Genomic DNA, 26,910 nt, shown 5'->3' on the forward strand with positions numbered 1-26,910 from the left:
AGGAGTGCGTATACACGAGAAAACATTAGGCACGAATGAAACGGGAATCAGTTTGTAGTTATAAAGCGACAATGATGAAGTGCAGAAAAAAACGCAAGATGAAATACAAACGATTAAAATGACAGCTCCAACTCAATGACAATTTTCCTGATTTATTCCTGCTGCCGCCGAACGCATTTATTCATCTTCGGTGAGACCCCTATACCGACGAGATTAACAGATAAGAAAAGGAAAAACTATATTTATTCATTGTTTAGTGAACAACTTCGTCCAGAGAGAACGAGAAAGAATGTAAATGAATGAGCAGAAAAGATTATTAAAAAAAAAAAAAAAGAGAAACATCAAAGCTGTCAGCACTGACACAAGTGGAAAACTGAAACAAGAAGGCAATAATAAAGGCGTTTATCCTACAACTCATGATCAGTGAAGAAGGATATGATAAGGCACACAACACTTTTTGAACAGTTTTACTGTTGTGCCTGGGTCATTTATCCAACAACTGAACGGAAAGAATAAGGAGCAAGGGAACTGAGGGGAAGGGAGTGGGAGAGAATCAAATACGGGACTGAAAAATAGAGAGGCGATAGAAAACACATTACAAATGGTGAAAGGAGTCGGGGATCGCAAACAAAAGAACTAAAAATAATACAAAAATCAAGAAAAATAACAACACGTGCACTTAACTGTTAGGGGAAAAAATCATCAAAGCATGACGATGAAAAGAACATAAAAACACGAAGAAATAAGAAGAAAAACAAATGAAACTTGCGATAAAATATCAGAATATTCGTAGTCAAAGTTGGGCTAGTTAGGAATCTAATTTATTTATGTGAAAGGTAGAAACAGTTCACATTTATTTAAAAAAGATAATGAAGAAGAAGAGACAACTTTAAGCGACATGACTGCAGGTGAATGTTTAAAACTGTAGCACAGTTACTGTGTGTGTGTGTGTGTGTGTGTGTGTGTGTGTGTGTGTGTGTGTGTTCTCTCCCTCAATGATGTACTTGCGTATTAAGTTTTTACTTGCAGGATTATATGAGGTTTAACTTTGTAAGCTGTGTCAGGTATTTAGTGTAATTTGAATTGAATCGCAGACACCGTCCATTTTTTAAAATAATTTTTCAGGACAGTCTTTTCTCACCCTTACAATGGGCTGAACTCTCATAAATTTATTTCCGGTATACACAACTCGTCCCATGCACAGAATAATTTTATGTACAACGTTGGAAGTACAATGACAGCTCCGCCATAGCTACAAGCATCGATAATACTGCACCAAATTACACTGTCCCTTAAAACAACCTCGACACTCTTCAGGTCTGGACACATGACAAACACATTACCATTAACAACAGTAAACCAGTAGTCATTTTGATCTAGCCAGAGCACCTACACCACCCCCAACACTCAAACTTGGAGACCACACCCTAGAAGTAGGGCACACCACCTAACTACTGGGCATCCTCATTGGTGACAAACTCCACTGGGACACCCACACAAATTCAACCGTCACTGCTGCCTCCTACAGACTGCACATGCTATCCACACTGAAGAAATCAAGTGTCTCCGCCCAAGACCTTACACATCTGTGCGCTATGTTCATCCTTCCCCAACTAACCTACGCCTCTACAGTCTGGTACTCATGCATCGACATTACATAGTGAAACAAACCCGAAAAAAAATTCAGAAAAGGACAGTGAGAATCATGCTCGGCTTGAACTTCACCCATCTGGAACCCTCTGTCTATCACAGTTTCTCATGTTCACCAACTCCAACAGTTCGGAATAAAACAGTGACCCATGCCATAAACACCTGCTTCTCCCAGAGGTTCCCAGTCTCCGCCGAGCTGTTCGTCACCACAACCTACTGGCACCAGAGCCAGAATGGACGGCCACAGACACAGCACCATCCCAGATATCAGTGGCGCAACCAGGGGGGTCCACGGGGGCCCGGGCCCCCCCCGAAACGTCTACGTGTGTTCGAGAATAGACTTATTATTATTTATCTTCCTTCTTCCCATTACTGCCAAACCAGATTTTTTGCCTACCTCTCTGACTTTCCACTTTCCTTGTATGGGATGGACCCAAGATGTGGATAGGAGAGAAGGGGTTTTACACACACACACACACACACACACACACACACAGTTTTTATCAAATTTCTCAGATTTGATAATGTTATGGTTGGAAACTTGTAAGATATTGTAAGATTAGCTCTCATTTCAAGCACAATAATTTAGCTTCTTGTGTGTGTGTGTGTGTGTGTGTATGTGTGTGTGTGTGTGTGTGTGTGTGTGTGTGTGTAATGTCATCAGGGAAGGTTTTGTTGATATTAAGGCTCTCAGATGCACCACTTCCTTTGATATACCCGTACTACAGTTGGGCGTTCGGGTTAGGGAAAGTGTGGTGGTGAGGTGAGTGCATGAGAGAGAGAGAGACAGACAGACAGACAGACAGACAGACAGAGATCTACCGTCCCCTTAACCTGGCAGGTGACAAACTTAGATGAAGTTAGTATAAACGCCATCAACACATTGCCCTAAACTGCCTACACCTCCCGTACCCTCCCTCTCTCACCTGCCCTCCCTCCACAACAGCCCCCTCTCTCCTCCTCCTTTCCCTTCCCTCCCTCTACATCTGCCCCATCCATTCCCTTCCAGCCCTTCACATCAGCCTCCTCCCTCCTGCTCCCTCCCCCTCCCGCCCTCCACATCACCTCCCTTCCACCTCCCCCCTTCCCTTCCCATCCCACCCACCAGATCAGCGCCCTCGCTCCACCACCCTTCCCTTCCCTTCGTTCACCTTAGCTCCCTTCCTCCTTCTCCCTCGCATTCCCTCGCTCGATATCAGTCCCTTCCCTCCTCGTCTTTCCCCTTTCCTCTCTCCATACATTCCCCTTCCCTCTCCCTCCCATCCCTTCCCTCCGTCTAAACCTGTCCCCTTGCTACAAATACATGTCTGTCCGATGTGTATGACTTTCAACCCCCCCCCTCTCTCTTTCTCTCTCTCTCTCTCTCTCTCTCTCTCTCTCTCTCACAATTGATTCTCTACCAGTCAGTAGAGAATCAATTACCTTTCCCGTCAGATACCTAAATGACTTCCTTAGGTCATCATTAGGGGCAGCGATTGCAATTAATATTAACAAAACTCATTAAGTACTGGCTCTGATCGTGTGTCATCAAAAAGCATATCCCATTGAATCCCAGAGTTACTGGGCGAGGCATTGCCCTGGGCGGGTACTAAGCGTACCGCCCTCCGCCTATCGGCTCATAGTCGCGAAGCTCATAGGTCCCTACCAGGGGATTACCTACTTTATTAAGACTTGAAAATTTCCAGCTTTGTCCAATATTGAGGACACTAGGCTCCAATGGGATATATATACACATCTGTGCCGTCGGCCTTAAAAATTTTTCACTTTTAGTATTTCTACTCTGTGCCTTCCCCTGTAGCCTTTCTTGTCTTCTGCCTCATTATATCTACTTTGTCCCTTCCCTTGCCACTCTTCTTGTCTCTTCTGCCTCAGTATGTCTACTCTGTGCCTTCCCTTGCCACTCTTCTTGTCTTCTGCCTCAGTATATCTACTCTGTGCCTTCCCGTGCCACCCTTCTTGTTTTTCTGCCTCAGTATATCTACGCTATGCCTGCTCTTGTCACCCTTCTTGTCTCTTCTGCCTCAGTATTACTGTGTTGTGGCTTCCCCTGTCACCCTTCTTGTCTCTTTTGCCTCAGTTTCTACTCTTAAACTTTGGATGGTATACTTTGGAAAAACTGAGCCTAAACACTTTTCTCTCCTCAAAACCCATTACCGTTTGTTCATTTTAAACCCATTTGCTTAACTACCACCAGGCCAATAATTGATAATAAGAGAAGGGGGGAATCGATAAGGTATTATTTTACAAGTGGACCCACAAAACGGCAATGAATCGCACTCACTTTATACTGCAGATCGTGTTGTGTAGCTGATTTCTATATAGGTCTCACCCAGCGGAGGTGTTAAGTTTCCGAGATACTGATTTTTTATATTTTTCCCTAATTCTTGAGAACTTTATGTCGTGGGAAGGTGTGTCCTCTGTGCAGACCATGCGAAAATGACCAGTGAGCTTTCACTGTGCCTGCGTCAGAAGCCAGCCATTTTGGCAAACATTTATCATCCAGTCAGATTCAGATTAGTCACAGCTGTCAGCCAATAGCGTACTTCATAGACCACGTCACGATGCAGCAAATTCAAATTTGAATTTTTAAAGTCCTGTTTCAGCCTTGACAGTGGGGGGTCAGTCTTTTATGAAAAAGACATTAGCGCAATTGAATTTTTGCGGCGTTCCCGAGTTTCACCACTGAATCCTCCTAAGTATCCTACGCACGATACTGACTTAACTTTTCGTGAGGAGAAACTCCTCTGGAGATGCCGCCACACACATCACCAACACCCGTTGATGACTCATCGGATGAGGACACGCAGTTATTCGGTAAGCAACCTGTGGCGGGGGGTACACAACCTGGTCGCACTATGGGGTGGCACTACTACTCTGCGGCCAGGTTGTGTTAGGAAGAATACTGCCACCGTATTCCCTGCGTGTCGTAAAAGGCGACTAAAAGGGGCGGGGTGAGGGGACTAGGGACCCCCTCCTCTGTTTTTTAGTTCCTAAAAAGAGACAGGCCAGAGAAAAGGAATGGGGGATGGAGTTATCCCCGTACCCTGAAGATTGGGTCTATGAATGTGCGTGGATGTAGTACGATTGAGGCAAAAAGGGAGGAGATTGGGAGAATGTTTGTGAGAAGAAAGTTGGATGTGTTAGCATTGAGTGAAACGAAGATGAAAGGGAAGGGGGAATCTATGTTTGGAAGTGTGAATGGAAGATTGTCAGGTGTTGATAGAGGAAGGGCAAGAGAAGGTGTGGCCTTGTTAGTGAGTCCGGATGTACAGCAATGTGTGATTGAATGGAAGGAGGTGTCATCGAGACTGATGTGGGTGAAAGCGAAATTTGAACGTGAGTTGTGGGTGTTTGTGAGTGCATATGGGCCTGGTAGTGAAAGGGATGAACAAGAGGGAGTCTTTCTGGAATGATGTTGATGAGTGTCTGCAGAGTTTTGGAGCGAATGTGAATGTGGTAATGATGGGAGATCTGAATGCTAGAGTGGGAAATGTAGCAGTTCAAGGTGTAGTAGGTATGCATGGTGTGCCTGGAAGAATTGAAAATGGGGAACGAATGATAGCGATGTGTGTTGAGCGAGAGATGGTGATTGGGAATACGCTGTTTGAGAAGAAAGATATTTATAAGTATACATGGGTGAGACAGGAGGGTGGAAGGGTTGTTGATAGAGCTTTGATGGACTATGTGGTTGTTTCTAGGAATGTAATAGGAAGATTGTTGGATGTGAGAGTTCTGAGAGGGGAGGGTGGAGGTATATCTGACCACTATTTGGTGGAGGGAAAGTTAAGAGTAGGTAAGAGATGGGTGAGAGCTAGGAGGGTTAGGTGTGGCAGGGAGGTTTTGAAAGTGAGTGAGTTGGATAAAAGAGAGAAAAAGATAGAGTATCAGGGAGAAATTGAAAGATGAGTGGAACGCAGTGAAAGATCGGGAAAATGGCAGCGTGGAGGAGGAATGGCAGTTGTTTAAGAGTGCTGTGGTGGGGCATGCAGAAGAGGTGTGTGGTGTGAGACGTGTGGGTGGTGGGTGTAAGAAAAGGAAGTGAATGGTGGTGCAGGAAGTAAGTATGGCTGTGGCTGAGAAGAGACGTGCATATGAAGTGTGGCTGCAGAGGAAGGATGAGATGTCATATGAAAGGTATAAGGAAAAGAGGAATAGAGCGAGAAGGGCTGTGCGTGATGCTAAATTGGCAGCAGATGAGAGGTGGGGTAGGCGACTGACAGAGAATTTTCAACAGAATAAGATAATGTTTTGGAAGGAGGTGAAAAGGGTGCGAAAGGGAGAGTCTGGGAAGGAAGAACGAGTAAAAGCAGAGGATGGAAGGATGTTAATTGAGATGGATGCAGTAAGGAAGAGATGGGCAGAGTATTTTGAAAGATTGTTAAATGTAGAGGAGGAAAGGGTGGCTGAGATTGTAGCAGATGGAAGGGTGCAAGGAATAAATGTGTTGGGAGAGTTGAATGATTCTTTGATCACGAAGGAGGAAGTGGAGAAGGCAGTAAAGGAGATGAAAAAAGGGGAAAGCTGCAGGTATGGATGGGTGTGCTGTGGAATGCCTGAAGGGTGGTGGAGTGACTATTGTTGACTGGTTAGTAAGACTGTTGAATGTGTGCTTTGAGAAAGGTATGGTGCCAATTGACTGGGCAAGTGCTTGTGTGGTCCCGTTGTATAAAGGCAAGGGTGATAAGTATGAATGTACTAGCTTTGGGGGTATAAGTCCGTTGAGTGTTGTAGAGTGTTAATTATGGTAGAGTGTTAATTATGAGAGTTAGAGAGGGTACAGAGGGAGTGATTGGTGATGAGCAGTGTGGCTTTAGGAGAGGGAGGGGATGTGTTGATCAGGTGCTTGCTGTGAGACAAGTGTGTGAAAAGTATTTAGCGAAAGGTAAGGATGTGTTTTGGGCATTTATGGATTTAGAGAAAGCGTATGATAGAATTGATAGGGAGGCTTTGTGGACTGTTTTAAGATTGTATGGACTTGACGGTAGGTTACTAAAAGCCGTGAAAAGATTATATGTAAATAGAAGAGCGTGTGTAAGAGTGGGAAATGCTGTGAGTGATTGGTTTCCCGTGAGAGTGGGGCTGCGACAGGGATGTGTGAGGTCGCCTTGGTTGTTTAATATTTACATGGATGGTGTTGTAAGGGAGGTGAATGCAAGAGTTTTAGGTGGTCTGAGTCTGGTGAATGTTGATGGTGGAGAGTGGAATCTGAAGCAGCTGCTGTTTGCAGATGATACTGCTCTGGTGACTGATTCAGAGGAGAGATTGAGACAGTTGGTAGAGGAGTTTGGAAGGGTGTGTGAAAGGAGGAAATTGAAAGTAAATGAGAATAAGAGTAAAGTGATGAAGTGTACGAGATTGATAGATGGTAGGGGGATGAATATAGTTTTGAATGGTGAGTTGCTTGAGGAGGTAGATTGTTTTAAATATCTAGGGTCACATGTTGCTGTGGATGGAAGAATAGATGCAGAAGTGAAGTTTAGAATAAATGAAGTAGGAAAGGTGATGGGAGGAATGAAAAAGGTGTTTAAATGTCGTTTGTTTAGAATGGATGTAAAGAGAAGGCTGTGTGAGTGTTGTGGTACCGACTGCATTATATGGGGCTGAAACATGGAATATGGGTGTAGCAGAGAGGAAAAGTTTGAATGTAACGGAGATGAGGTGTCTGAGGAGTATGTGTGGAGTGACGCGTATGGATCGGGTGCAAAATGATGAAGTGCGAAGGAGAACTGGAGTTGTTCGGGAGATGGCTGGTAGAGTTGAGCAGAGGGTGTTGCGATGGTTTGGGCATATGGAGAGAATGGATAATGAGCGATTGGTGAAAAAAATAACTAGATCTGATGTGAGAGGTGTAAGGCTGAGAGGAAGACCACGAATAGGATGGATGGACAGTGTGAAGGGAGCGCTGGATGCGAGAGGGATGTCTGTTGAGCAAGGAAGAGTGGCTGTGCGTGACAGAAATAAATGGAGAGAAATTGTGAATGATTATGTGATGACGCAGCCCTGAGGGGATATTCTCCCGCATTTGATCTGATCAGCTAGTCAGGTCAGGTGCGGGTAAGGGGATGGGTCTGTTAAGATGTGGCAGGGGTAAACCAGTTCTGCTGTCGGGCCCTGCTGTGGATGTCACTGACTGCATTGCGCAGTTGACCCTTGTGCAGTGTGGTGCGGTGAGGATCTGTCTGTTCTCCCCTTTGGGTCTAAGATGCGAATGAATGTGTTTGAATGGATGAGTAAATGGGGAGTGTGTCGTCCTGTCTCGGCTACCTCCCTTTCCTTGGGGGAAGCAGGCAAGGTATATAGATAGATAGGTTAATTCTAGGTTAGGTTAGGTTAGGTTAATTCTAGGGTAGGGAAGGTTAGGTTAATTCTAGGTTAGGTTAGGTTAATTCTAGGTTAGGTTAGGTTAGGTTAATTCTAGGTTAGGTTAAGTTAGGTTAATTCTAGGTTAGGTTAAGTTAATTCTAGGTTAGGTTAGGTTAATTCTAGGTTAGGTTGGTTTAGGTTAATTCTAGGTTAAATTAGGTTAGGTTAATTCCAGATTGGGTTTGGTTAGGTAAATTCTAGGCGAAACTTGGTAATTTCAAGGTTTATTCAAGTTACTTTACGTTACGTTTATTCTAGGTTGGGCGAAGTAGGGTAGATTTCGGTAATTCCCATTGATTCTGGTGTTCATGAGAATTTCAGAATGCAGTGTTTTATAGTGGTCTTCATTTGATTCTGATAATCATTTATGATGGAAATTATTCGTTTTCTTCGTTTTTTCCAACTTCCTGCCCTGGTCTGCTCGGCTGGGTGGGAGGGGGAGAGAATTTCGAAAACTCGAGATTTCCGCCGGAAATAAATGTATATCAGATACAAATGAAAACACTATAAAACACTGCATTCTGAAATCCTTATGGAAAAAAAAATTGGTGTGGGTCCACTTGTAAAATATTACCGTCGATACTTGGCATATTTTCAATTTCTTCAAGCATTTTCTCCCTTTCCTTCACAACCTCGGGCCATTGAATTAAAATTCTCCCTCGAAGTCAGCCAATTAAATAAGTTGCTGTGACATTTTTCGTGATAACTGGCGGTAAAAACGGCCTGGACCCTGGAAATAATCTGCGTCACGGGAAAGTTGGCGATTGAATATCTCTGACGACCAGTGTACAAGTGCTTGAGATATTATGTGAAGATCAGTGAGGCGTGGAGTGAGCAGCTAGAGTGCTTTGGTGTCCCCTCTCTTCCAAACTCTTACCTCTCGTTTTTTTAACCTACTCACTATATTATTCTTTTCATGTATATACTTTACTTTCCCTGTTCCTCCCATTCAACTGCCATCTTGGGGTGGAACACTGTACGGAGGATTCAGCGCTGCAGTTCTCGGCCTTATCTCTTTTACCTCCCCTGTTGGCCACAGATCATTCTGTGTTGCCGTGACAACGTTTACCACTTCCTCCCGCCATTGCAAGGCTTCCTCGGTCATGTACTTCTCCATTTTAACTTTCCTTCTCCTTGTTTGTCGTCCTTTTTTGTTCTGCCTTCCTTTCCATATGCTTCCACTGATGTCACAGCCCCCCACCCCCCCACACACACAGCTGACTAAAAACCCAAGTAGAATTGTAAACTGCTGTATGGAGTCTACCAGCACGTTCCTCTTACGAAAGTTTACCACGAGTCTTGCTTCCCCGGCCAACTATGCCTCTTCTTCGCCCCTCCTTCCTTCTCTACTAACTCTGATCCTCATATCTGTCTCTCCTTCCCCTCTCCTTCCCTCTTTCCCCTCACTTTTCCCTGTCCGTAAATAACTTCTGTCCATTATCCTCCCATCTCCCTCCCTGATCTGCAGACTTGCACTTCCCCCTCCACCCATACCCTAAGTCCTCCCTTTCTCCTCTTTTCCTTTCCTTCCTTTCTCATGCGTTTTGTTGTGTGATCGTATGCCTGGTGGTGTGGCTTTGACGCTGTGAATCTGGTCGTGTGCAAAGTTGATAGTGGCCTTATAATTGTCATATATCTTGTTAACATTATGATAATAACTATGCACCTATTTACTTATCATGTAGTCATAGTATGGAAGCTTCGCCATACCTGTTTGTGGTATTGATTGCCTTTGGAAGCATGGGTACATTTTACATTTGTCTGAATAACTGGCTAACTGTATGCTTAACTGTAACCATATTCCAGTCAGGTATTGAGAGAGACCACAGCTAAGCAGTTTTACAGCTTTGTGGTTTTCTCTAAAATTTATTACAAAGAAAACACTGGACAGATTTGGATTAGGCTTTCCACTAGGCTAAATGGCAAAATATTCAGCCAAATCTCAGCAAACTTTTTTATCATAGGATTCTAAACCACATAGCTGTATCTCAAGTAGTTTATGGGATATTTCAATTTCAAATATGCAGTTTTGGGGCCAAAAATTAGTATTTGACCGTCAAAAAATGGTCAAAGTCATTTAGATTTGGCACAAGTACTTGGGTTACCTTAGAGCACCTTCCTTTATAACATCATCAAGATCTAAGAAAAAAGAAGTGCATCGAAGTAAGAAATAATAATGATGATAATAATAATAATAATAATAATAATAATAATAATAATAATAGTAATAATAATAATAATAACCAAAACAATAAGCTTCTCCATATATATGGCGAATCTTAATTAATTTAGAATACACTGTGTTTATAGAGGCCGTTTTCGGTTCACTTTCGTGTCTTCCGCCTATTCTGTTTGTGGATTAGAATCCGAGATGTTTTGAGCAGCACCTACCTTACCTATCAGCGTATGCATGCATTTGCCTCTGTCAGTCTTCCTGGATATCTGAACGAGTATCTGTATCTCTATTTTATATTTTGTCTTTTTTTTTTTTAACGCAACGACGAAGGAACCAAAGGCCAGGAGCCAGCAAAACCGTTCCTTCCGAGAAACAAACAAAAACAATACAGAACAGAGCCAAATTCAAGATCTATTCCTTTCGAGATGCCTGGACACACGTTTGAAAGACCGGAGATTATAGGAAGTAGGAAATACAGGCAGAGAGAGTAAGTTCCAGAGCTGACCTGCTGCATAAATGAAGGACTGGGAGTAACGGTTAACTCTTGCATTAGAGAGTTGGATAAAAAAAGGGATGAGAGTCTGCCTCTAAATAATACGTGTCTACCTATCTGTCTATCTGTACCTATAAATTAATCTGCGTAGTCTGTGTGTCAAGACTACCTGTCCATCTCTGTTGTATTAAAATGTTGTGTTGGTGTGAGAATACAAGTATAACAACGCTTTATGTCGTTACCACGATTATGTGGTTCACTGGATATGGCCAATGATGCATTTTATGTGCTGTGCAACTGCTATATTTCAAACTGGGAAAGAACTGTCTGGTGGTATATTGTGCTTGGAATGGGAGGGAGATGCTAATGCTATTTTGAACTATGATCGATTACACACTTTTTAGTTTACCGATTAAAAGCAAATGCTACTGCTAGTTAAATTTGAAGCTCGATTGTTGGCTTAAAAATTAATATAAAGGAAAAGTTATAGCAAGTTTGGTTAATAGTAGTAGTCAGCGCTGCAACACTAAGGTGAAGAGATTCGACCGCGGAAAATGAGAGAAGAGAAATATGAGAATATATTTTAACTCGCATTGATCCAACAGGAAGGCGCATGAAATCCACGGAGACAGTATAGGATGCATAAGTTATCATGAGTATTATTGTCGAAGGAAACGTTATCTGTTCAGAGAAAGATTTGGTAACAGTAAGAAAGATAATAGTAAAAAATTTTCGGAAAATGCGTTTCCGAAAACAAGAGGGTAGTTTCGTGAAAGTTTGTGACCGGAAAACTTAGAAAAGACCCTTTGTTTTAAAGCAGTAAATAAACCGAACTTTGTGTGTTTTAACAGACAAGTATAAGTTATGTTTTGCCAGAATCATTGACTGTTATGATTACAGGAACAAGACAGAATTATGGGTGGAACTAGTGGAGAGAAACTGATGAAACTGTGTACAAGTATAAGCAATGTAGTTTGAAGGTTAAGGCAGACATGAAAAACACATCAAGATAGATAAGCCATATGTAGAGGACGTGAGAGAGAATACTGCTATATGAGTGAGGTGAGTGGGAGATGAAAAGGTGAACAAAGTACATGGCCGGGGAGTCTATGAAGGATGGTAGTGTGTAGTGGGAGGAGGAATCTTATACTGAGTACCGAAGTTATACCTGGTTGTCTTTGTTGGGCCCACCCCTCACAAGATGCGATGTTAAATCAGAGATCGATAGAGATAGATAAATAAATAGATTCCGGTATATATATAGATAGATAGATAGATCAATATCATAGATAGAGATAGATTCCGTAAATAGATAGATAGATGCAGTATATGGTAGATGGATGGACAAAGCTCCAAATCAGCCATTTAGTAAGAGCAGAGTGGTGCACAAGCTTCTGCAGCTGATTCACAACAATGGAGTTTAGTCACACCAGGTAGATGAGAAGAATGTATCTCTAGTGACGCAACACTACCATTTCTATCTCGTAAAGGTATTTCCTTCTTTCTGTTTTCAGCCGCAGTTAACTCCTTTATGGCCTGATACGCTGCTGTTGTGCTCTGACCGTCATTTTTCTATCTATCTATTGCCAGTCGCCATAATCCCGTAAGGGGTGGTATTTGTTTCACGGGGAGGGGCACTAGCCCTCCACCAATCCACTTGTTGATACATAGGGAGCACTTATGGTTTGGGTATATATGGTTACCATCCAGCGTTGTACATGGTTTCTTGGCTTACAGGAAACCATTTGGCTTGTCACTCAATGTAAAGTCACCTGTAAAGGAAAGAAAAGCAATGAGAAGTGACAGGAAAGATGGGAGAAATAGGAAGAGACGAGAGAATGCACAGAAAAAGAATGATAAAGGCTTAAGAAGAAGTAGGCAGCATTACATCAAGTGAATGGATGATGGTCGCCACCACCTACAGTCATTTTTACTTAATTTAATTTCTGTCTCTGTTGCCTTTTCATCATATAGCCTCCTCATATCACGTCTAACGAGTCTTTTTATTTCAGAATGTAAACTCCAGTACTTTGCTCTAAGTACTTCAACTACCTGGCCATCAACATGTTGTTCTTCACTTCTTAACTTCGCTTCTTTCCTTTTCTGAATTGCTAGATAGAAATGGTAACTTGATGACTAAAGATTTGGATATAAAAGGAAGGTGAAAAGAGCATTTTAAATCTGTTCTAAATAGACCAATCCCAGCTGAAGAGGACATTTTGCCAGCCTGAGAAGTGACAGGAAAGATGGGAGAAATAGGAAGAGACGAGAGAATGCACAGAAAAAGAATGATAAAGGCTTAAGAAGAAGTAGGCAGCATTACATCAAGTGAATGGATGATGGTCGCCACCACCTACAGTCATTTTTACTTAATTTAATTTCTGTCTCTGTTGCCTTTTCATCATATAGCCTCCTCATATCACGTCTAACGAGTCTTTTTATTTCAGAATGTAAACTCCAGTACTTTGCTCTAAGTACTTCAACTACCTGGCCATCAACATGTTGTTCTTCACTTCTTAACTTCGCTTCTTTCCTTTTCTGAATTGCTAGATAGAAATGGTAACTTGATGACTAAAGATTTGGATATAAAAGGAAGGTGAAAAGAGCATTTTAAATCTGTTCTAAATAGACCAATCCCAGCTGAAGAGGACATTTTGCCAGCCGAGAGAGATTTGCAGATAGAAACAGGGGATATAACCTTGGAAGAGGTAACAAAATCTGTAAAGGAATTAAAGAATTTTAAGGCCCCAGGAGAGGATGGAATATTTCCTGAAATGCTTAAGGAGGGAAATTATGAGTTGATGAATGCGCTTTTGAAACTTTTTAATGTGGCTTGGGATAATGGTGGAATTGCAGAAGAGTAGATAAATGGAGTGATTATAAAATACCAAAACAGGGAGATTTAAGTGTGTGTGGCAATTGGAGGGGGATAGCTTTGACACCTGTAGTTGCAAAAGTCTTTTCCAAACTCTTGTTGAACAGAATAGAGCCAGTAGTTGATAAAGTTTTAAGAGAAGAACAAGCAGGATTTAGAAAGAGTCGAGGTTGTAATGATCAGCTTTTTATTGTAAGGCATCAAATGCAACACGCTAATGAGATGAAAATGCCACTTAGTACGTGTTTTGTGGATTTTGAAAAGACGTTTGATTGTGTTTCACGTTGAGCTATGTTGAAAATTATGAGATTCTATGGTATACCAGAAAAATTTGTAAATATTATTAGAAACCTGGATGAAGGTACTTTTGTAAGGTAATGGTGGGTGGTTCTTTGAGTGATTCATTTGAAGTGAGGTCAGAAGTGATTCAAGGAGGAGTTCTTTCGCCATTGCTGTTTGTTTTGGTTATGGATTATGTTATGAGAAAGGTTGCAGGAATTAACTGGAAAGAAAATAAGAAGCTGATGGATTTGGACTATGCTGATGATATTGTACTGATTTGCGGAAGTATTTACGAGGTGCAGAGGGTGCTTGATTGTCTGGTGTAGGAAGGAGAAAAAGTGGGATTGGTATTAAGTTGTGGAAAGACTGAAATTATTAATATGAACGTGGAGAACCAAATTGATTGTGCAATTGGGAATAATGTGGTGAGGAATGTAGAAAACTTTAAATATCTGGGAAAGATTGTATCATCTAATGGATCATTAAACAATGAAACTGAGGAGAGGATTAGACTGGCTTGGCGAGCTGTTGGAATGTTGAAATCTGTTTGGAATAATAATATGGTTTCGGTACATACTAAAGTAAAAATTTACAAGTACATGGTTAGACCAGTTTTAATTTATGGGCATGAGTCATGGTACAGAACAATTGCAACAGATCAGAAAGTATTAGGATTTGAAAATAAAATACTGAGAAGGATCTTTGGGGTAAAGTGGCAAGACAGAGTTACAAATGAACGAGTAAGGGATTTTACGAAAGTGGAACCAGTTGATGAATATGTAAGACTGTCTCACTGGAAGTGGCTGGGGCACATATATATAGAAAAGAAGGCAGTTTAATACAGAATGTGCCAGAGTGGACTGCTAGAGGAAGAAGAGGTAGAGGTAGGCCGAGGGAAAGCTGGTTGAGAACAATGAAAAGAGATGCAGGAGAGGAGTGTTGGCGGGACCTGAAGAAGATAGCAAGAGATAAACATTGGCGGAGAGAGTTCATCGAGGCCGTATGCATCCCGTGGGGTGCCACAGGAATTGATTGACTGATTGATTGATTGATTGATTGATTGATGCAACACTGACAGTACTTCATTTGGAGGTCCGAGTTAGAAGTGGAACTGAATGTGTTGAATATTGGAGGAGAAAGAGTTAATGAATTCCAAATTTTAGGCAAGTTTAGGAGAAGAGGAGTAACTGACTACATATACTGGAGAACTGGAAACCAAAATATTTTGTGGCTGGGAAATCAAAGAAATATCAATTGTAAAATTGAAAAGAACCATAAAAATTCTTTTTTGACAGATATTCCACCACAAAGACTTCTGAACAGTCATACGGCTATATCCGGTATAACTAATATAACATTCACAAACAGTATACGTACGGCAATACACCGTGGCAGTCTCAGTTGTAAATTCAATGTGATCGTGTGTTGTAGGAAGTCTTGCCTGAAGCACAGTTTACAAAAATACAAACTTCCTCAATTCAACAACAATGCCAGGAATATCAATTCTTTGTGGGTCCCAACCACAGGAAAGTACTGTTGTTGAAATCCTGCGGCGTTGTAGAAATACTTAGAAACAAATAAGAGTTTTAAAAATCCGAATTGGTAGCTTAAGAAAATATTATCATTCTAAGTGAGTGTTTTTATGACTTGCCAGTCGGACTCTTGGTAAGCGTAGTATATTGTTTTGGCGATATTCCACACTTCATAATATTCACTGCAACTATTGGAATTAGATGCCATGACTCTGAGATCAATAATTCAATTGCCAGTGAAAGTAATTAAAATAAGATCCAAAAGAAAACCAGATTGGTGAAGACATGGAAGGGTCATCAATAATCATAAGCCACTTAGTGTTTGATGTGCTTCATATCAAAACATTCGACAATTATCCCACCGCCAGGAGCAATAATGACCTACTAATTGAGGCTCACTTTCGCCTGATCCTATCACCAGGAGCATTAATTATGTACCTAATTGAGGCTCACCCTGGCCCTTATCACGCCACCAGGGCCACTAATTACATACCTAATTGAGGCTGACACTGGCACAGATGCTATCACAAGGGCACTAATTACCTGCTTGAGCGAGACTCACCGTGGCCTTCTTTGCTCCTTCTTCGCCTCCCTCAACAGTGTTGGCTGCCAAGAGGGACGTTCAGTGTGACATTCAACAAAGTGGCAAGAATATGTTAAAGATCCTTTGTTGATACTGCGGTATACCTTCTCTATTTTCTCCTCTTTGCTCCTCCCACTTCTGCAAGTTTTCTCACCCTCCCTCCTGCATTTTTTTTTTCCCACCATGTCTATCCTACTTTTTACTTTTTCAATCGGTTCTCTCTCTCTCTCTCTCTCTCTCTCTCTCTCTCTCTCTCTCTCTCTCTCTCTCTCTCTCTCTCTCACCTCATCGTCTACTCACCCTCATTTACATTATTACACCCTTTTGCAACGTGGCACTTCTCTATCCTCGTCTCCCGTCACCCTCCATCTTCAGTCCGCAACTCGTACCAGTAACGTTTCTTTGCTTCTCTTTCTGCCCCAGATAGTGACTCTTAACTCTCGTCCATGATCCAGCCAGCTTCACGTCATTGTGAGAATTTTGTTAAATCTGCCTCTTTCTCTCTTGTGTGTATTCTGATTTAATAAAAGGAGTGGTGGGTGAGAGAATAACTGAATGTGTAGTTGAGTGGCTGAATGTGAGTGAGGAAAGCCTATAAGTGGTGGAGGAGGAGGAAAAAGAGAGAGAGAGAGAGAGAGAGAGAGAGAGAGAGAGAGAGAGGACGCACGCGTGCTTGCGTGTGTGTGTGTGTGTGTGTGTGTGTGTGTGTGTGTGTATAAAAGTAAAGAATCACAAAATTAACCGCACAAGGATGGAATGAATCAAATTTGTATGTGGACATGAGCTGAGTGGAAGGATGTGCTTCGGTTGGAATGAAGAGAGGAAACACTGGGAGGAGAATGAGAGGAGCGAGAGAAGGGAGAGGCAGAGAGAGAGTAGAAGGGAGGGAGTCAGGAAGCAGATGCGTGAATAGAGTATGGAGAGGATAAAAGAAGAGTTTGGAAAGAAAAATAAGAAAGGAAAAGAAGACAAGAAAGATTGAAAGAATGACAATTAGAAAGGGAGAGATAGAGAATGGAAAGGGAGATAAGAAAAGAAGGGAACACTGCAAGAGAGAAAAGGAAAAGTAAGCAGTGAAACTTGATTACAAAGGATATGTCAGGCCAAATATCTATTTACAGTTGACTACAATGTGATTTTCTCTTGTATCGGCGAGCCAGTGAGTGAGTTGATGAGTTAGGAAGTGAGTGAGTGAGTGAGTGAGAATACACAGGATATGTCAGGCCAAATATCTGTTGACAGTTGACTACGATGTGATTTTCTCTTGTATCAGTATGGGAGTGAGTGAGTGGGTGTGTTAGTGAGTGAGTGAGGGAGTGAGGGAGTAAGTAAGCGAGGGAGAGAGGGAGGGAAGTTGGAAGCTCGAGATTAGCAAATCTTTCATTTTTACAAAGCTTCATTTTTTTTCTCTCTCTTTCTGCTCTGGCACCTCATGATTTCGGTCCCTTTAACTTGAAAAATTTCTCTCCTAGTTTTGCTAATTATGGAATCCGATGGGTAATTCTTTCGTTATAACTGCAGGGAAAGTCTACTAGTCCTTGTCAGTGATGGGTGACATGGTAAAGCTGACAGGAAAAAGGGTGATGAGCCGCGAGGGGTGGTGAGTTGGGGGTGGGGTGGGGTGAGGTGCATTTGTACTCCACTTGTGTTTATTTTCCTTCCTCTCCATCACTTGCATTTCGTACTGTTTCCTTCTTTTTTCTCCTTTCCCTTGTTACATTCACTTTCACCCACTTCACTCTTTTTTCTTGGGTGCAGAAAGTGAGACGTTTAAACGTTGGAGGTAGGGTTGCGAGGTAGGGTTGCAAGGTAGGGTTGCGAGAGGCAGACCGATCAAGACTTGGGACGTGGTCACAGAGTGTCACCTCACGAATAAAAGACTGAATAAGGAGGCTGCCAGAGATCGAGCAGCATGGAAAGCCGCCAATAGACGACCAACACCGACGCATGCTAACATGTTGGAGCCTCTGTAAACGAAACGAAACTTTGCCATCTCTCTAACTTCCTCTTACCTCTCGGCACAGCTCATCCTCTTTTCCTTGCCTCCTCTTCCTTTCCCTGTCCACCCCTTCAGTTTCCTGATCTTTCCATCTCTCTACATCTACCCCCACTTTCTCTTCAGTTCCCGCTTTGGACACTACCTACCTACAATTTTATAGTTTTCTCATCACCATCCAGACCTCCTTTCTCACCCTAGGGCAGGGTGAGGAGTAGCAACGTCCAGACAGTTTTCTACAAGTCCTAATAATCTTTCTTTTGATTTCCCTCTCCACTTGTACGATACTGTTCCCACACCTGCCCTGACCTGTTCTTTCTTTGTCCCCTTCCCTTCTTCCTCCTCGCCCTCCCATATTGTCTACTCTCTTTCAGTATGTATTATTGCATCCCTCCTTCTTTCTCCCATTCATCACATTACTTTCACTTAATTTCCCTTTGTGCGTTCACCTTCTTTCACTCCTTCACTCTCCTAAATCCCACTCTGTACCACTTCCCTGTCTCTTTACCTATTAGTATTTAATATCACATTGCTCCACCTATCCTCTTCTCAACCTGTGTCAATCTTTGTGTTTAATACCTGGTAAATATAACGCTGATGGTTATGTAGTATCTACTGTAGTCTGTATGTGGTATCCCCTGAATAGTTGTAAACATTATTTGTGAGTAAGGTAAGGTCATTCATACAGCGTTAATGGTCACAGATATTTATGCCTGCCTGCTTTCCCAACCAGTCTTGAAACCATGTAAGGGATGTTTTAGTCACGTGAATCAGTGGACAGCTTTTATATTATATTCTTGCCATCACAACATGATCTTTTTCAGATTAAGTGGGAACACTGGATTTCTGGGGGTTAATGAGAGGTGTATCTAACTCTTCCAGCGTGCAAAGCTTGTTGCATTATCAATAAAAACGTCTGGAGATAGCAAGAAGAAAATATGAAATAGATGTATGTCCTATGGGTGAAGGGGTTCACACACACACACACACACACACACACATACACACACACACACACACGGATGAAATAGCTTAACATATAATGAACGGTGAAGAAATTATGGGTGAAATATTTTACACAATATATCATTCATTAATATTCGCCTTACGTATGAGGTACACAGTGGGTGGGGGAGATGTAAAGGAAAGATGCTTGTTTGGGTAAGAGAACAAATATGGAAGTGCCTTATTCATCTCCCTCAACCGCATTTATGAGGTACACAGTGGCTGGGGGAGACGTAAAGGAAATAAGTTTGTTTGGATAAGAAAAAAAAAGAAAGTTTCATATTCATCTCCCTTCTTCCTTTGTCTTGGGAAACACCAGGCTGACGGCGGTGCACGTGGCCATAATATTTGCTTAGGAAACAGAAGCATAATGCCCCTCCTTTATTCAGTGTTAATCCCGTTACTCTTTCCTCTCAGTCTTTCTGTTGGAGTATGAAGTGTAATGCCTACTCGTGTAGAAGTAAAACAACCAACCAGTAGTGACTAAAATGGAGATTTGGTGTAGTATCCAAATTCATTCACTCACCTGGATTAAGGTCCCTCCTTTCTTTCATTTGTTATCCACAAAATGATAATTCGTTTATAGTTTTTTTTTTTTTATTATTATTCCCAGCGGCAGCTTGTTTTATGCTTGGCGGGCAGTGGTATCATGTGGCCAAGGGCTTGGGAGATGGCACATTAACGCAGTGTTATTGTTACCATACCAGTGCACAACTTTGCATGGCGTGGAGACCGACTCTCAGTCTTTACCGCCATACCCTCTCATTTGACTTTATATTTTTTTGCAATACCATATATTTGTTCCTCTCTCTTATTCTTCATGTGCAGTTTTTCTAAACTGGTTTTCAGTTTATCTTACTTCCATCATCTTTGACTGACTTCCTCCGTCGTGTGTCTTCATTGGTTTTTTCTTATGTTACTTTTTCTTACGGCGATTTACCTCCGTTGTTTTCCTACAGCATCCTTTTATTTTTTGTCAGTCTAGTTAGTTAGTTCTCTTTCTATCAGCCTGCATGCTATGTCCTTTATTGTTTAATAGTGTAAAAGTAAGTGATCATTTTAAGCAGAGAGAGAGAGAGAGAGAGAGAGAGAGAGAGAGTACAGTAACAGGATCACATTTCTAAATTATTAGTACAGTTACATCAATTAAAAGCAGCTCATGTTGGACACCAGTTCACGGAATGTCAAGTATTTTTTCCGCAGTACAGTGGCTGTGGCGGCAACATTCCAATGTATTAGCTTTATTTTTAATAGTACTGTGAAAGTAAGTGGTCATTTTAAGCAGAGAGAGAGAGAGAGAGAGAGAGAGAGAAACAGACAGACAGACAGACAGACAGACAAAGAGATAGAGGGGGGGGGGTACAGTAACAGAGTCACATTTCTAAATTATTAGTACAGTTACATTCATTAAAAGCTGCTCATGTTTGACAGCAGTTCACGGAATGTCAGGTATTTGTCTCCACAGTACAGTGGCTGCGGCGGCAACACTGCAATACACACATGTATGTATGGGAATTTGATTTATATATTTTACTGCTACACCCTTTATGTATATATTGTGAAATGTCTCTTTTTTATAAACAAGGCTTATTTACACATGTAGGGTAAACACACACACACACACACACACACACACACACACACACACACACACACACACACACATTAAACGTTGATGACTTGATACTGGAAGAGTTTATCCTTGACATTAGACAAAAATCTGCCGTGCCATTCATGCATAGTTTAGTCTGTCATCGCCATCACCCCCCAGGTTCACTGATAAATTGACGTTTCTGTCCCTGATGGTTTTGCTATTTTCAACTTACCATTTTCCCTCTCTTCTTCATCTCTGTTGTATGTAATATCTCTATTGCTTATTTGAATGCTTGTGGATCTGGCTTGCTCTTTCTCCATTTACCTTCTCTCTCTCTCTCTCTCTCTCTCTCTCTCTCTCCCTCACCCTTCAACACACACCTTCCTGTCTCTCGCCACATTTGACCCATTTTTTTCTTTCTTTCGATACCTTAGGCTACCCACACTACCATTTCTCTCACATTCACCTTCATTTTCTTCCCGTTTTAGTGTCCTTTGCATAGCTGACAGAAGACCTAGATTTGACACGAAAATGGCCGCTTTGCAGTAACGGACCCAAAGCCGGAAAACGGCCCCTTAAACTGAAACCTCGATATCTCGGCTCGTAGCCAACAAAAATCGATGAAGGTCACGGTGAAGCAAGCTGACGGTGTCTAATGCAATGGTTTGGGTCCGTTACTGCAGCTGCAGGTCGGCTTCACCGGCCCGAGTCAAATGCATGTCTTCTGTCATCTGTCCTTTGTCATTCTTTCACTTGCAAAATGATGCTTGTCTCACATTCTTTCCTACATTCTTCCACCTCCTATTTCATTGTCTCTTCCTTTTCAAACCCGTCCTCTCTCTCTCTCTCTCTCTCTCTCTCTCTCTCTCTCTCTCTCTCTCTCTCTCTCTCTCTCTCTTTCATTTTTCTTCGAACTTCTGTCAACATTTCCCACCGATGTTTTGGCTTTCTTTCTCCGTAATTGTGTGTTTACATGTATGAGTGTATGTGACTTCGATAATTGGATATGTATGTTCGTGTATGACTTCGGTAGGTGTATGCCTATTCTATTCTATGTAACGTTTATGCTATGTAGTCCTTATTTTGTCAATAAACAGCTAACTAATTGTATATACGACTGCGGTATGTGTATGTGTATTTCTCTGAATACAGCACAGAAAAAGGGAGTCTGGCGACGATGAACAGACAGGAAGACGGTAAAAATCCTTGTGTCTACAGCAAACAGCAGACACAAACGTTGGAGGGAGTGACTGTGAAATGAGAGAAGGGCAGCCACTCAGCCGTGAGAGAGAGAGAGAGAGAGAGAGAGTCTATGTTCACACGATGCTATATTTCACAATCACCGAGCCTGCCAGACACAGCTAAACTTTTACAATACCTTACCCTGCCAACGAAGCAGTTTAGTCACCTACCCATGTAATTTGGCTCATATTCAAAGATATGTTTGCCTTATTTATTTGGGTTATTTCCTTCGTCCACCCACATGATAATTCTTTTGAAGTACTAAAGTGCCGTTCTTATGTTACCAGCCTATGAAAAAAAATAGTAATTAACTATATTAGTCTGTCATATTATTATACGTCCTTTTAAAAGTCATAATTGTATGTTTAACACTTAGGACCTTTTTCGCACCTTTTTTTTTCCCCTCAAGTACCAAGTAATTAATTTCATCCTTACAATAACGAGTTCACACAAGTTGTAATTTGCTTCCCGAGTCTGGTCTTTTATTTTGCCTTAACAGTAATTTATATCACTTACCCGGTAATTCAATTCAGGAGTGCTACTATTCTTGCCCTCATTAGATAGCTATTCAGTACTAGACAGGTAGTGACAGATACAGTTAAATGGATACATACTTGCCTGCTAGATATAGATAGATAGGTCAATAAACCAACAGACTGACCGCTCCCACGTCCAACCATAGGTCTTTCAAAATGGTTGTTACCTTTGAAATAAAAACATCAGTTTTGTACATCAAAAGCTTTCGCTCCATCCCCTTACTGTCCCTTACTCAACCTTCTTTACCAGCTTCACCTTTCCTTTTACCAAAACTTTTTTCATGCATTTTCAACCTCTCTTTTCCTCCCCTCATTCTCTTTACGTTCTTAACTCCTATTATTTCCACGTGACTTTCCCACACTCTTCTTCTTCCAATAAATAAATATTTCTCTCTCTGCATTCTCTAGTTCTCTTTCCTCCCTCACGTTCTCTTCGCCAATCTTGCTTCTTCCCTTTCGTCCCTTTCTTTCTTACCCAACTCTTTTCCCTTTTCCATTTTTTCCTCCATGCCATCTCTCATTTTACTCAAAACTCCCTTCATCTCATCTCTCTCCTCATTCTCTAATCTATTTCTTTCTGAGCTTCTCTACCGCTTCTTTTTGTATTCTTTTCTTTCCTCTCTCTTCCTTCTTCCTTTCATTCTCTAGTCTTTCATTTTTTTCTTTTCTATCTTTTCTTCATTATCTGTTCTTTGGCCCTTATGTTTCGTCCAGTGTCTCTACCTCATTTCTTGTTACTCATTCCTCTGAAGTTATTGTCATAAACTAAATCTAACTATCTTGTACATTCCCATAAAAGCACTAACCACTGTCATAAGTTTCTCTCTCCTACTTCTTCAGCCTTACTCGTTCAGTCATTTTCTTATTATCTCTGGTTATTTCATGCAGTTACTTCACTTTAGATATAGATCCATCCATCCATCATCAAATCCTTCGTTGCCCCATGGGGAGCGTAGGAGCCCGGGGCTAGGCAAGTTGGTCCTAACATTTACGATGAGAGTGACCAGACTCACTCATCCCTGAGTGGCATTACGTGAGCAATAAACCCCAACCAACCCTTGGATATAAACCTTCACCGGCTCAATCCGATTACAGCACCATAATTACCCACTAAACCACCAGGCGCCAAAATTTAGTTATATGGCTACCATTCAGCATATATATGTATATGTAGAGAGAGAGAGAGAGAGAGAGAGAGAGAGAGAGAGAGAGAGATGGGGGGAAGTCAATAGTCAGGTTGTAGCGTCAAGGTTACAAAGGAAAAAGTGATGGATGGTGGCATGTGGTGGTGGTGGTTGTCGTTGGAGGGTGGGGAGGGGGCTGTGAATGGAGGTGGGGGAGAAATGGAGTGCAAGAGGGAACCGTTAGGGAGGACAGAAAAAAACTGTTGGAGAGAAGGAGAGTAAAATATAAGGAGTGAGAAAGAAGAAACAGCTAATGCAAATGACGATGATGATAATGATGATGATAATGATGAGTTTGGGAGAAGATGGAAGGTAGAGTAATGTGAAAGACGGGAGCAGGAGATTAAATAACCCTGTTTAGGTTAAAGGAGGATGAAATCTCAGAGAGAGAGAGAGAGAGAACACTTTGAATGTAGCTCACATTACTCATTCCCTTTTCACGGCTAGACCACTTATTTAATATAAATACTAATAATAGTAATAATAATGACAAGATGATGGATTGCAATGGTGATGACAGACTGTGATGCAGGGAATAAGGATTTGTAATGATGGATTTTGTGGGTGTAGTGTTATAATTAATGATGGAGTTTTAAATATGCGATGTAAGACTTTTTATTTCGTGTTTGGATATTAATCCCCCCTCCTCTGTGTGTGTGTGTGTGTGTGTGTGTGTGTGTGTGTGTGTGTGTGTGTGTGTGTGTGTGTGTGTGTGTGTATGTGTGTGTGTGATTACAAAAAGAACTGGAGAATACAACATGCGGGTTGTTTTTAGACTGTAAACACAATGGCCCTTTTTTTTTGGGGGAGGGGGGCAGTGTAATAATGGGCGAGTAAAATTTTACAAGAGGGTCGGAGACTTAAACAACTAACAACATAGGATTTAAGCCATTTTTTTATTGTCTTTTTTTATTGGGTGTGTGTGGGGGGGGGGAGGCGGGATGTTTGAGTAAAGTTTGTATCTTACATGGGATGTTGACATTGTGTACGAGTAAATTCTTTGGTAGTTAATTCGTCTTGGTTCATATTTATTCCCGAATTTGTGACATAAAGCTAAGATTCTCTCTCTCTCTCTCTCTCTCTCTCTCTCTCTCTCTCTATCTCTCTCTCTCTCTCTCTCTCTCTCTCTCTCTCTCTCTCTCTCTCTCTCTCATTTTAAAGTGTAACTGTCTCGTCTGCAGGAAAAAATGATAAAGATGGAAATGAAAAACAGACAAACGTTTGACAAATTTTTGGCTCTTGGACGCGTCTGCAACCTGAAAATTTAGCCAGACAGGAGGAACAAGATGGCGTGGTCTCTCCTTTATTTTTAAACAGCCAGGGGAGGAAATGTGTGTCTCTGTGTGTGTGAATGTGTGGATGAGCAGGGGTGGTGGTGTTTGTTTTGACCGTGGCGTTTTTTCCCTGTTGGTGTGGTGTAGTGTGGTGTGTGATGGTGGTGTATTGTTGCTGTGGTGGTGATGATGGTGGTGTTGAATGAATACGTACTAGGGGGAGGGGGGCATGCCCGTGACATGGACTTGCAGCTCTGCTATACATGTTCAGGTCGTTTTGTTGGTCCTGAAGGCCAGCATCATTTTCTTTTGTTGGAGAAGTGACCAGTTTCCACACACGAAGGTGACCTCAACTGTCTCGTATTCACTCGTTCAAAAAAGTGTTTGCATCATGGCGGCACAATGAATGCAGTTGCTGCTTGATAGTGAGGGTGAAGGTGAGGATGAATGTAAGCGTGATAAGTAAAGGTGAGGGTGAAACACAGATGGTGGGTTATACTTGTTCCTCATTTTTATAGCCGTAGCACATAAAATGATGTGGTGTATTCCAGCCTTGGCAAAATTAGAGCCTCGTTGCTCGGTAGTTCCACTAATACAGAAAAAAATGAAAAGTTGTTGATAAACACCGTCATATGAGATCGTTGGGGAGGGGTAGGGTGAGGGATGAAAGGAAGGAAAGGGGGGTGCCAAAGAGTCGTTAAGAAGGAGAATGGAAGGTTGGATGTTTGGCGGGAAATAAAAGAGCTGCTCTTATTCGTATATTGCTTTTAAATAGTTTCAGCATTGGTTCTGTTTTCTCGTCTGGAAAAGCTGGAAGGTGAGAGTATCGGGACGGAAGAGGGGAAGGTATTGGAGGAGTGAAAGAGTGTAGGTATGGAAGGAAGAGACAGTTAGAAAAAGGAGAGAGGAAATAATTTTGAAATTAGAAAGGGAGATGGTAGAAAGAAGTACATGATAAAATAACAGCAACAGGCTTTTTACATTGAAATGGATTGCGTTGCTTATAACACGAGAACATTAGGAGAGAGAGGGTTGGGGTCTGCTCTCATGGTGTTCTTGTTAAACCTGTGTACAACAGTAACGACATATCTGGATAACGATATCCGTGAAATCTCTTGTCAGGTGTGGGTGTGTAGGTGTGGGTGTGTAGGTATGGATTTGTATGGGTGTCTGCAACGTCTTAGAAAACCTGTGAGCAACAATTATGAGATTTTTGGCTAACAGTATCCTTTGAAACAATTGTCAGATGTTGGTGTGAGGGAGGCTGGTGAATTGTTGGAAGAGGAGTGAAGCCCGGAATGGTTGAAGGTGTTCGTGTGTGGAGGTGCTTGTTTAAAGTGTGTGTGTGTGTGTGTGTGTGTGTGTGTGTGTGTGTGTGTGTGTGTGTGTGTGTGTGTGTGTGTGTGTGTGTGTGTGTGTGTATGATAGATCAAACCTACACAGGAGGGCTTCACCTCCCCCCCACACAGGCCAGGTTGTATATAATGAAAGGAGAATGACAGGGTAAGAATAAAGCCCTAACCTCTTTACCACGAGATCTTCTGCTGCCTCCTGATAATTCATTCCTTTCAGCTTGGGATTAACTTTATGAACTGGACGGGAAAAACAGTCTTCATTATTCCTATCACTAGAAGACGGTTGTCCTTAGTTATATATCATTTGTGAGTATCAGCAAAAATGTATTACAAAACGCCGCAAAGATTCTCGTAACGTAAAGGTTAATGAGTAAAATCTATTCTGCTCCTTGTCTGGGATATTACTCACTACCGACACGTAATTACAGGTAAATACAAGTATACAGTTTGTTGCAGAAACGTGAAGGCTTTTGTTAATATACAGGTGTTGAGGCGGTGGATTGGCAATGTCAGGAATAATAATGTGCTACACCTTCCATTACTTGCAGTATTTAGAGCCTTACATATTCAGGGACGTTCTCAGGTTCTTAAGAATATTGTTTATTTACACGTTTGTTGTTCATGTTCAATAATGTAGAGGAATAACCAGCTCTTAAAAAATGATGAACTTTGATTCAGTTGAGTGTTCTATAGACTCTGAAACAGAGAAAAAGCTGCTTTGTATTGGTGTAAATGACTGAATGAATCAAACACTGCATTCGAATATATAA

The 26,910-nt window shown here is 41.7% G+C and overlaps 1 pseudogene; it reads left to right on the forward strand.

Annotated features, from left to right (window-relative positions):
* Positions 1–898: 898 nt before the first annotated feature.
* LOC145391117 (uncharacterized) overlaps positions 899–26,910 on the forward strand; it is a 200,702-nt pseudogene continuing 174,690 nt past the window's right edge.

The sequence above is a fragment of the Coenobita brevimanus genome, chromosome 17 (assembly GCF_032717465.1).
Source record: "Coenobita brevimanus isolate Jiangsu-jjx chromosome 17, ASM3271746v2, whole genome shotgun sequence".
In the NCBI taxonomy this organism is placed as follows: Eukaryota; Metazoa; Arthropoda; class Malacostraca; order Decapoda; family Coenobitidae; genus Coenobita; species Coenobita brevimanus.